This window comes from Scomber scombrus, chromosome 2, assembly GCF_963691925.1.
Source record: "Scomber scombrus chromosome 2, fScoSco1.1, whole genome shotgun sequence".
Taxonomy (NCBI): domain Eukaryota; kingdom Metazoa; phylum Chordata; class Actinopteri; order Scombriformes; family Scombridae; genus Scomber; species Scomber scombrus.
The window spans coordinates 30,166,495-30,178,039 of NC_084971.1; the positions used below are offsets into that span (position 1 = coordinate 30,166,495).

General features: G+C 40.0%; 1 pseudogene; it reads right to left on the bottom strand.

Moving 5' to 3' along the window:
* Nucleotides 1-1,446: 1,446 nt before the first annotated feature.
* The window catches only part of LOC133996871 (voltage-dependent calcium channel gamma-2 subunit-like), a 70,018-nt pseudogene continuing 59,919 nt past the window's right edge, over nt 1,447-11,545 (bottom strand).

The window sequence follows — 11,545 nt, forward strand, 5'->3', positions numbered from 1 at the left end:
CAAAAAAAACAAAAGAAAAACAAAGAAAACAAAGTTGAAATAGACACAGTACTGTAACATTAATTTCTACTTTGTCACACCCACTGCCCTTACATGGTATCATTGTTCAAATTTCAAAACATAGGTTCCTTAAAAGCAGATCGGATGATTTTGATTAGCATGCATGTAAATTCTTAATTTTTTGGAGTCACTTAGCTTTACTCGCTGGTTAGCCAAGTTCTCTCTCACGCACTACTTTGTGTCTTTGGCAGTAGTGACGTCTCATTGTCCACACAGTCTTCAAGTTTGCTGAGAGATCCTCCATTACCAGAGTTCTCTCTTCACTCCGCCCCTTCATGGAGCAAAAAAGTGAGGTCGACTTTTCACCTTCAGTTGACCCGGAACAAAGATGGCTGCCAGGGTTTCGGTGGAAGGCCAAAAGGTTGTTGTTGTTTTTTAAATTTTCGTTGTAAAAGATGTGATAATGTGACTAATACTAACCAACCTCAGTTTATCAAGTAGGCTGACGCCTATGCCCGTCAAATGAGCCAGTCACAATGAATCCTCCGTCTTGGTTTAGTTTCCATGACGACTTGATTTAGTTTCACTTGTAAGTTACTTCGTTTTCTCTTTTTTTCCTTTTTTCCCTTGTTGTTATTTTTGCGCCAGGGAAGTCTAGTCATGATTTATTAACATATATATTCATATATTTATATATAATCAATACATATATTAACTTATGTGTAATTTTTTTTTCTTTTTTTTTTTTGCGGCCTGAATTGCTCCCTGCTAAAATCCCACACCGCAATGGTTCACAGTATTAATGTGAATAAAGAATGAAATCAAGAAGATACAGCAACTAAAGAGAGGAGTGGGGTTCAAGGAGGTTAGGGTGTGTGTTTGTGTGTGTGTTGTGTGTGTGTGTGTGTGTGTGTGTTGGGGCTTTTGGGATGGTAGTGCGAGGGCGGGATCATAGGCAGGGCCGAGAGGCAAACTACGCCCCATTTTCATCAGACTGAGGAAGAGTAAAAAATATAAAGTTCAACCTTGAAACGGGCAGTCTGGCCCAGCCCACCACTCCATATATATTCCACAGCCCAAGACAGACAACCACCAGCCACCCCCCCTCCCCCTCCTCCCTACTCCTCTTTCCCCCATCCTCCCCCTCAAATCTTTACAAACATGTTCAAAACTTGTTAAACAATGGTAGATGGGAAAATCATGCATGTTTCTTTTTTTATGCATTTTTGTCTGTTTCCTTTTTTTTAAACAGAAACTCAGTGATCGTCTGAGGTGCTGTGGAGTGCTCAGAACTTTCCTTCTGCCGCTTACCCCTCCTGTCATCTATCCGTTTAGAGCACCCTTCTTTTCCTCTTAACGTTTCCTTACACCGTGATATGTCTTTTGCTGCCTCCCCCCAAAATTCCCTCTGATTTTTTTTTAGTGTCTGAGGTCTCTCTGTCAGTTTCATACAGGTGTGGTGCGTCGGTTGGCGGTGTTGCTGTGGCCGCCTGAGTCTTTCAGGTCCTTCTGGATGCAGTTGTGGACCTGCAGGAAGTTGTGGTCCCTCTCCGTGGAGTTATAGGTGGCTGTTGGTGTGCCCGTTTGGCCCTTGGGCAGTGTGTACATGGACAGCTCGGTGGACGGCAGCGTCCCGAAGGCCTTCAGGCCCACCGGCGATGCCTCGCGAGAGTGCGAGGGATCCGTGGAGCGGGGACGAAGAGCGTGAGCGGCGGCGGTAACGTAGCGGTAGCTGGGGATACGCGTGATGGCTGCACCTTGGAGGTAGTCGGCGGCTCGCGCCCCCACGCGCAGCTCCCGGTGGCGGTCAATAAACATGTGCACGGCCAGCACGCCCACCATTTCGGCCATGATTGAAGGAGAGGGCGCCGAAGTAGAAGGACCAGCCGTAGGAGTAGCTGTTCTTCTTGGAGTCACTCTTGGAAGGGTCCCCAGCATTGGCTGATATGTACACGATGATTCCTATGATGTTGCTGAGGCCTGGGACAGGGAAAGAGGGAGGGAGATTAGATCAAAGCTAAAATACAGCCAATCTTTGTTATTCAAATAGGCCCACACACAAAACAACCAAGGTATCACTCGCCGGCTAAAAGAAATACAAAGTAGATTTATAAGTTTGGTTCACTGATCATCCATAAAGTTATAGCCTGGTTTAAAGCATGGTGGTTAGTTAGCGTGAGACATTAGGTATTTTTATCTGGCCACAACCAAACTTCACTTCACACAGAATCACTCAGTATCATCTCTTCATCCAGAAAAAAAGTTTAATTAATTACATTAAAAATGGCTGTTAGGGACACTTATATGGAACTGAGCTATCAATAGTGTTATAAGCTCCAGCTGTACTTTCCCTATTAAATGCAAGGCCTATTAAAAATAAGTTAGGATGTGATTCTTTATTGACTTTTCTATTAACATCAATCAAGGGTAACTTTTACCTACTGCTTCGAAAAGCAAAACCCACAGACAAACAGTCATTGGTTTAAAACTGAAGCACCTCGCAAATATTAGCTTCTCAGGTGATGCTTTGCTACCTTTCTCCTCTTTGCATCATATAAAACAACTTTGTTTTGTTGGCAGTTGATGAATCAAAAAGATTTAAAGACATTACTAAAGCTCTGTGAGTATATAACAGCCACTTGGTAGCATTTTTAACAAATTATAGGACATGCACTGGCTTTTCTTTCACTATGAATCCACATAAGTTCCTATTGTTGTCCAATCAAGTCCAAAAGGCCAAATAGCATTCTCCTTTCACAGAGAAGATGAAGACAGCTGATCAATGAGGGTGACGGAGCACCGAAATCTGCTTCACATGAATTAGTAACTTATTAGATCTGTGTGTCAACAGCAGGAACGTCAACAGAATCTGCTCTAGTTTACAGACCGCACCGCTTTCAAAAGCAGAGATTTCAGCTGTGGCTACTGACAGCCAACAGTCTCTCTCTCTCTCTGTCTCTCTCTCTCTCTCTCTCTCTCTCTCTCTCTCTCAGTCTCTCCCTCTCTCTCTCTCTCTCTCTCTCTTACTCTCTATCTCTCTCTCTCTCACCCCCATCTTTCTGTTTTTCCCATAGCTCTCTCTCTCCCTCTTTGAGATCCAAACTGGGGCAGATTCACCCTTACATTTTTTCCATGTATTCCTTCTATTCTTTGTGCCAGAATATCTCTCTCTCTTTCTTTCTCTCTCTCTCTCTCTCTCTCTCTCTCTCTCTCTCTCTCTCTCTCTCTCTCTCCTCTCTCTCTCTCTCTCTCTCTCTGTATTACTGTTGTTCACCCTCCCCAGCCTCTCCTACCTCCGAGGGTGTTCAAATACACATCCTCTGTCAATCTCTCTCATCTGTCTCACCTCTCTCTCTCTCTCTCTGTCTATGTTTCTACTCTTTTTCCCCTCCTCTATTTTAATCATCTGTTCTTGTCACACACCGTCACTACGTGTAGCCAGAAATAGGCGAGCGGACAGACAGACAGACACTCAGAAAGACAAATATGCAGATAAACGTGTGTATAAAGAGACAGAAAAGAAAACTGAGGTGAGGTGCGAGGACTGTGAGGGCCTGATTGAGATGGATCCGAGCAGAAGAGTATCAGGGACACCTTATTTTTAGAGTGTAATCCCAGTGGCCTCCTCTTAGCCTAGCAACAGGGAGAGAGAGACAGACACAGACAGTGCAAAAGAGAGAGAGGGAGGGAGAAACAGAGAGGACTGCATCTCTCACTTCTGACTTGGAGGGGAACTAGTTATCTAGCGCAGCACAGTAGGCCATGGCCTAGAACCAGGGTACAAACACACACATTCATACACACACACACACACATACACACAAAACACACACACAAAAAAATGCTCTGGCAAAATGGCAACCTGCACTATCCTTTTCTCCCTAACTTCATCCGGAGGCGATTGTTGTACGCTACACACACACGTCACACGCTACGCATCACATCACATCACCTGGTGGTCAGCGAGCGCCACCGTAGCTAAAAACAGGACACGTTCCTTTTCTGCTGCTCCACAACGCAGACGTCTGATTATCCAATACTGTGCTGTCGCCTCTGTTTTCTCTTTTCACCTCTTCATTTGCCCCCCCCCCCCCCATTGCCTCCTCACCCCTCACTGTATTCTCATTTTCTTTTTTACACTGGTGTCAGGATATGTTTTTGTTCTTCTATAGTTAGAATCACACTCGTGGCTGAAGAGAGGAGTAAATCAGGGAGATTCAGAGTCATGCATGTTGTTATTTATTAGTTAAGTACGGTGGCCCTGAGGTGAAAAACACAACATGTCACAAAGTACGTCAGAAGAAAAGTTTTGACATTTCAGAAAAAAACATATTTCATAAAATACATCATTTCAACATTTTGTGTTTTGTTGTAGTGTTTTCCAAAATGTTGCATTTTCAGTTTTTTTGTTGTTTCCTAAAATGTTGCTGTGTTTTTCTCACAGCATAGTTAAAGCCTCTGAGATTCATTTTTGGATCTCATCCATCAAAATATAATTTTTTTTCTTATCAAGTTATTATAGAAGAGCGTGAGAAAATAGTGAAAATGTAGGAACCAAAATAAACAATCGAAAACTAAAAGAGGACAATCCAGACATATTAGCCCCAGGTTGATGAAATTAAAGTTATCCAATATGACTTTAATGAGATTTCTAAAAAAAAGTTGTGTGGTAAAAGCGCACATCTGTCAGCACACTGTAGCTCCCAATGCAGGTATGATTTAATGGGATATCATGAGTGACGTTTCAAACTTCTTGCTCTTCTTCAGCCTAAAACAAGAATGTATAGTCGACATCTTAAATAGATCAAGGCCCAGGTCACATGACAGTCACATGATGTGGCAGTCCCATTCTATATTCACAGGTGTACATATAAGTTAGATAATATAAAACTATAAAACAAAAGATTATATGTCATAAACAAAAATAGAAAAAGAATATATAATGACATGCATACATACATATATGTACAAAATATTCAAAGACATAATGGGACCCACAAAGCACAATAGTGAAACATTGGGTCTATAGCCGTCATAACATCAATATGGTTAGATTTTTTTTTTAAAAAGAAAAAAAAAATGGCGCCTCTATATATTTAAAAAAATACCCCTCCCTTTTAACATTTAGAACAAAATAAATCTACATTACAAACAGAACCATAGGCTTGAAACGTCTCTCTTGATATCCCATTAAATCATATCTGCATTGGGAGCTACAGTGTGCTGCCTTTTTTTCTGCCTTTACAGATGAATGAGATTCCTTCCCAATTACTTCATAACTTTCTATACAGCTGAAACTGTCAGAGAGAAGCTTAACACCAGTTTGTTCAAAGTTTATTACATTTGTTAATCAAGTTACTTTTTTATGGAAACTCCCATACAGATCTTCGCGGGTCAGTGATATGTTTTGTGTCTGTGTGGTTTAGTCAAATTTAAAGGGGTTAAAATTAACTTGCACACATTCTTTTTTTTGTGGACCCACCATAAGATTTCTGCTTTTAATCCATTTTGACAGAATATATTAGAGGATTATGCCAAAAATGTAACCAACAAAATACAAAATGTACATTTTAACAAACCTGATGCTGCTTTTAAGAAACATTTTTGAGATCTTGCCAACCCTTATTTGTCACTGACCTATATATGTATGTTGATTCCAAAACACTTTGTGTTATTGTTTTTACCTGCGGAGACAAAGAGGATGCCGGAGCTGAGGATAATGTTGTGGCGTGACTTGTAGAACTCACTGGCGGCGATGCAGAGCCCCCCCATGAAGAGCAGGATCACACTCAGGATGGGGAAGATACTGGAGGCTCGTACCGCACCTGGACACACACACACACACACACACACACACACACACACACAGAAGAAAAAGTGTGGATTAGCATTAGTGGACAGATAGACAAGTAGTTTTTAGGGTTGAAGACAAGCAGCTACTTTCACACTTTCAAAAAAACTTTTCATCCTCCCCTTTTTTCTATCTGTGATGCAGGTCTCTCCTCAATCGGACAGCATCTATCTTCCACCGCTCTATCGCTCCCCGTCTCTTTCTCTCTCCGTCTCTTTCTCTCTCCGTCTCTTTCTCTCTCCGTCTCTTTCTCTCTCCTATCAGTATGTCCATCAGCTGTCTGTCTGTTTGCCCTCTGTGTGGCCGATTTGCTGATTGGCCTCGGGGTTGTCATGGCGCTGCTGTGGTCACGGAGCTCAATCTCGATTCGAGGCGGCCAATGTCACATTCCTCAACTTTTTGGTGTTTTTTTAAATTTTGATATGCAGCTACAGTTTTCTGCAAAAATCACCTGCATAAGAAACCATTTCTTCCTTTTTCTTCTTTTTCTCACAAGGGCACAAATGAATCAGTAAAACAGTATTATTAAATGCTAAATGGACCGTACTTATATATCACCTTCCAACCACTCAAAGTGTTTTTACACCACAAGCCACACATTCACTCATTCACACACGCTCTGGGTCAGTATCTTGAAGAAAAAACAAAGCTCCAGCAGTATTAAAAAAGCAGAAAAAATTCAAAAAGGAAATAAAAATATGCAAAAAATGACCAATAATGTGCATCCAGATATGCATCAGCCAATGAGTGGGTTGGGTACATGGTCATGTGACTCCAGGCCAATCATTGTCCCAGACAGGCAGGAAGACAAGTGAGTCAGTGAGTATCTTGCCCATGTACACTTTGACATGTGGAGCAGAGGATGTGGGAATCAAACCGCTGATCGTCCCATTAGTGGATGACCAACTGTAGCCAAAAGCCAGAGAGATTTTTTTACATATTTGCAAGAAATGAATGAAAACTATACAATTATCACCCAAACGTGTTTTCCTGTGCAATGATAGAATATTGCAGGTGTGTTAAATTGGCTTAGATAATCTTGCAAAACTATTGGCTGGTCTCTTGCTACCCTAGCCAATAGAAAGCTACAGTATAACCTTTACAGACTTACTAAAAAAACACCTAAAAATGTATTTTGAAGGAGGAAAGAACATCTTATCCTTGGCTTTGTCTTATAACGACACCATCCCTCGATCTCCATTTTCTCTCCTGATTTTTTCTTTTTTCTTATACTTTCTTCCCTCCATCTCCATCTCCATATCGCCCTCTCCCTCTCCGGTAATGCTGTACTGGGATGGTTCCATTCACTGAAGCAGATCAAATATTAAGGTGACCTCAGAGTTGGCATTGCACCAAGCTTTTCCCCCCCTCCTCCTCCTCCTACTTCTCCTCCTCCTCCTTCTCCACCTCCTCCATCCTATTTGTTTTAACCCCATCTCCTCTACTTCATTGACATGCTGTCAGGGCAAATTGTCTTCAAGGTGGAAAGCTCCTCATAGCAGGCACATACTGTATGCACACACACACACACACACACACACACACACACACACACACACACATCTTTTTTTTTCTAGAGTAAGCGGAAATGCCTCCTGTCACACGCACACACACACCTGTACTAACTTGATTTATCACACACTGGAGGTGAACACACCGCTGGCTGTGATTCTCTTTTATATTGAGAGACATACACAGAGAGCACACTACCATGGACAGCACATCATTTATAACAGTGAGGTTGTACTTTGTAATCAAATTTTTATTGACTGGTTGCTAAAGCTCCACCTGCCTTAGTTACTGTTGCTATACACCTGTCACGCTTTAGCCTTTTAGCACACAACACTGTATTGGCATATTAGACACTCGAAATTCATAGTAAATTTTTTTTGTATATATTATTTTCAACTTTTAGGTTTTTTATATATATTATTTGTTCTTATTTATTTATGTATATGTGTTTATTTGTGTATATGTATGAGCTATTGGATCTATCTATCTATCTATCTATCTATCTATCTATCTATCTATCTATCTATCTATCTATCTATCTATCTATCTATCTATCTATCTATCTATCTATCTATCTATCTATCTATCTATCTATCTATCTATCTATCTATCTATCTATCTATCTAATTTTGGTCCAGACTGAAGTATCTCAGCAACCTTTTGATAGCGTGCCATGATAATTTGAGCAGATATTCATGGTCCTCAGATGATGTATCATACTTTTCTTCCTGCACCATTATGAGGTTTACATTTAATTTCTTTTCTTAAGTAAAATGTCTCAACAACCTCTTGGGTGGATTGCCATTAAATTTGGTACAAACGTTCATGTTTCCCTCAGGATGAATTTGAATTAACTTTAATTAGTTTGAAATTCAATACAAAAACTAATTTCATTATTTCAAATGAGATGAAATTAAGATGGTGAAAATTACAGCCTACCTGCTAAAACATTAAAATGTTAACATACTGTCAATGTGACCATGTTAGCATACAGCCTCATGCTTTTTGTCTTAAATACAAACACAGACTTCTCGTTTAGTATATTTGTTGACTAAATTGAGAACTGATGCTGACAGCGTTTAACATTAAATGTGTGAGTTAGCTGACAACTCCATTGTCAGAGAAATGTTTCATGACTTTTGGTAATAATGAGGATAAAGCTCATCTGAAAAGACATAGAGGTTTAACAGAGTATCAGACTGACAGCAGAACTTGAGGAAAGAAAACCTAATTAGTAAAAATACAGCCTTAGAAACAACATACTCAAAATTGTGTATTAAACACGAGCCGCATGTCAATATGAGCTGTAGTTTAACTTTAAGATCACAAAAGGCTTTCATTTCTGCGGTGCTCATTTATGTTAGAATAGTAAAGCCTAGGAAGACATTTCACCTTTTAAAAGAGATCGATGAAAGAAATGTTCAATGAGAAATTGCACTGAGTTACAGAAGCTAAAAGCGACTAGCCTGGATGTCGTGACTTTTAATAAAGAGCGATACAAATACTGGACAAAATAAAAAAAACAGTTACTGCAGTGAAAGCTGAACTTGACCAAATAAAAAGCGATAAAGTGATAAAAGGGGGAAAAGAAAAGAATAAGGAATGAAAGCAGAGGAGGTAAAAAGAAGACGAGACAAGAGGAGACTGCGGGCCTTCTCTTCTCTGTGAAGCTGCTTTGCCTCAAGCGCTCTCTCTCTCTCTCTCTCTCTCTCTCTCTCTCTCTCTCTCTCTCTCTCTCTCTCTCTCTCTCTCTCTCTCTCTGTGTCTCTCTCTCTTTCCTTCTCTGCACTTGCGCTTCAAGCAGCAGGCAGAGAGTTTAAAAAGAAGAATTTTTAACCAAATGCGCTGGCCTCCAGGCACACCCTGCCACCAAGCACATCAAGGCACACGGAGACAGAGAGACTGAGAGAGGTGAGCTGAGAGTGAACCAGCTTTAGCAGCAGCAGCGTGAGGAGGAGAGACGTCTTTTCAGTCACTTTGTCGAGGATGCTTTGACGCTGCGGTTGGGGATTGAACCTCTGACTTCTTGGTTGTGAGATGATCGCTGTAAACTTCAGGACACCCCCGCCTCGTGACATAGCCGCGGGTAGTGGGGCTGCTGAGGGTACTGCAGCAACCCCCCTTCCTCCAAAGTGGCTAAGGTATATTTGTATTGGTGCAGGATTTTTTTTTTTTTTTTTTGCATTACACAACCAACCTGTGGTCCCTGTCACCTGCAATATCTTTTACCTTTTTGAATTATCCTTCCTTTTTTAGCACTACAGGTGTTTCCCACAATATAGTATAATATTGTGTATATTGTGTGTCAGTAAATGCAGTTTTACACCAACAGCAGTGTGTTAAAAGTGTGATATTGTCATCATGAGTGGTGATGACTGAAGTACATTTCCAAACTATGCCATTATCACGTCATGTTATTTGTTGTATGGTGTCATCAACATGTAATTTACAGTGTTGTAAGGACCACAGCTAGCATTTTTTTTCTTTCGCTGATGTAGAAATAAGGCTGACTTTGACTTATATTCCAATAATCTTTTAATTCAATCAAAGATTTAACCATTCAAACATTTCACAATCATCTGCTGTACAGATCCTTGTTATTGCAAAAGTAAATCAACAGTTCTTTCTGTCTTTCCCTGTTGTGTAACGCTGACCGCCGTCGGCAGGAGTCCTTACAAATCTATAATTAAATCAAAGCAAAGCCACTTTTCTGTATGATAAAGATGCTTAATTGGCTGCTTGTTTTCTATATTAAAAGCTTAAACATCTCCACTGCTTCCTGTCAAATACTAGAGGTGTGCTCCATCCACCAAAAACACCCCAAAGGTTAACAGTTAACCAATGTTAATTAGATGTGTTTATAGGCCACTGATATCTAAAACATTACACCTGGATATTATATGTGAAAGTATTGATGTTGCTCTGGATGAAAGGATATAACTTCTTATGATTGGCATCTAATATTAACTGGAATAAATAGTCACTCTGATGGGAACAAGACAAGTTTACTCAATATATAGAGTCGTAATTTATTCAGCTATCAATTGGATGACATCATATTAAAGTTGTAAAAGTAGAACACAATCTATCTATGTTAATGGCTCCTTTTCTTCACCTCGTATGATTATCTGTGGCATCCCACGATGGAGTAGAGGAAGAAATCAAAGCCATGTTACTAAACATCTGGCGTGGTTAAATTAAATAGGTTGCAGAAGTATTCTCATATTGCAGATCTTCCTAAAAGAGTGACGAAGATGGAAGGAAACGCTGGATGAATTGCAATGTTTTTAACTAAAGACATTATCAAGGTAATGTCTCATAAACGTATACAGTCACATTAATTAGTATCACATTAATGCAGCTCAGATATGAAGAGACAGCAGATCACACTAAACAAGACAACAAGTATAGTCTTAAGGTGTGGGTTTTGAAAAAGGAGTGAACTACATATTATAATGGGATATGACACAACTTTCTATTGCACTAATTTCAAAAATTGAAAATATCAGTTAGTGTTAAGGACAAACTGTCATTACTACATGATAAACATCAAGTTAACATAAGAATAAGAAATAAAAACTGTTATGTATGACCAAAAAATAAAAGGAATCAAATCAAATCAAATGAAATTAGTTTAACTATGGTTCAGTTTTTGTAGTTTTATGGACAAAACCAATTAGTCAGGTGTCGGTTTCCCAAGAAATTACAGTTGTCACTACTTACCTACTGTATTATAATTATCTGTCAGACTCATGCTTTCCAAGTCAAAACCATTAAAGTTTCAGTAATGTGATTAATGACATTATTGGTCGGTTGCGTTAAAAGATAGTCATGAAATTTGAAAGTAACAAGCGAGCGTTACTAGCATCCATCAATGTATCTAAGTTCCTGCTTCAGCATCAACTCAGAAGATGGAGGCCTGACAAGAAAGGCAGGGTCCCATCATACATGCAGTTTAGTCAGTTTTATCATATGTGGGGAAATGACCACGGTGACGGCCAGAACACCCAGTGAGGAGGATGAAGAGGATGCTGGTTGCCAGTAAGAACTGGATGGATCAGGTTTTCTGGCAGCAGTGAGACACATTCAGTTTGAAGGGATCAACTATCTTATCTATACCAGTTTATCCTTTATAGGGTTAACACTGGCGGTATTTGAAAGGCAGTGTACACCGTGGATAAA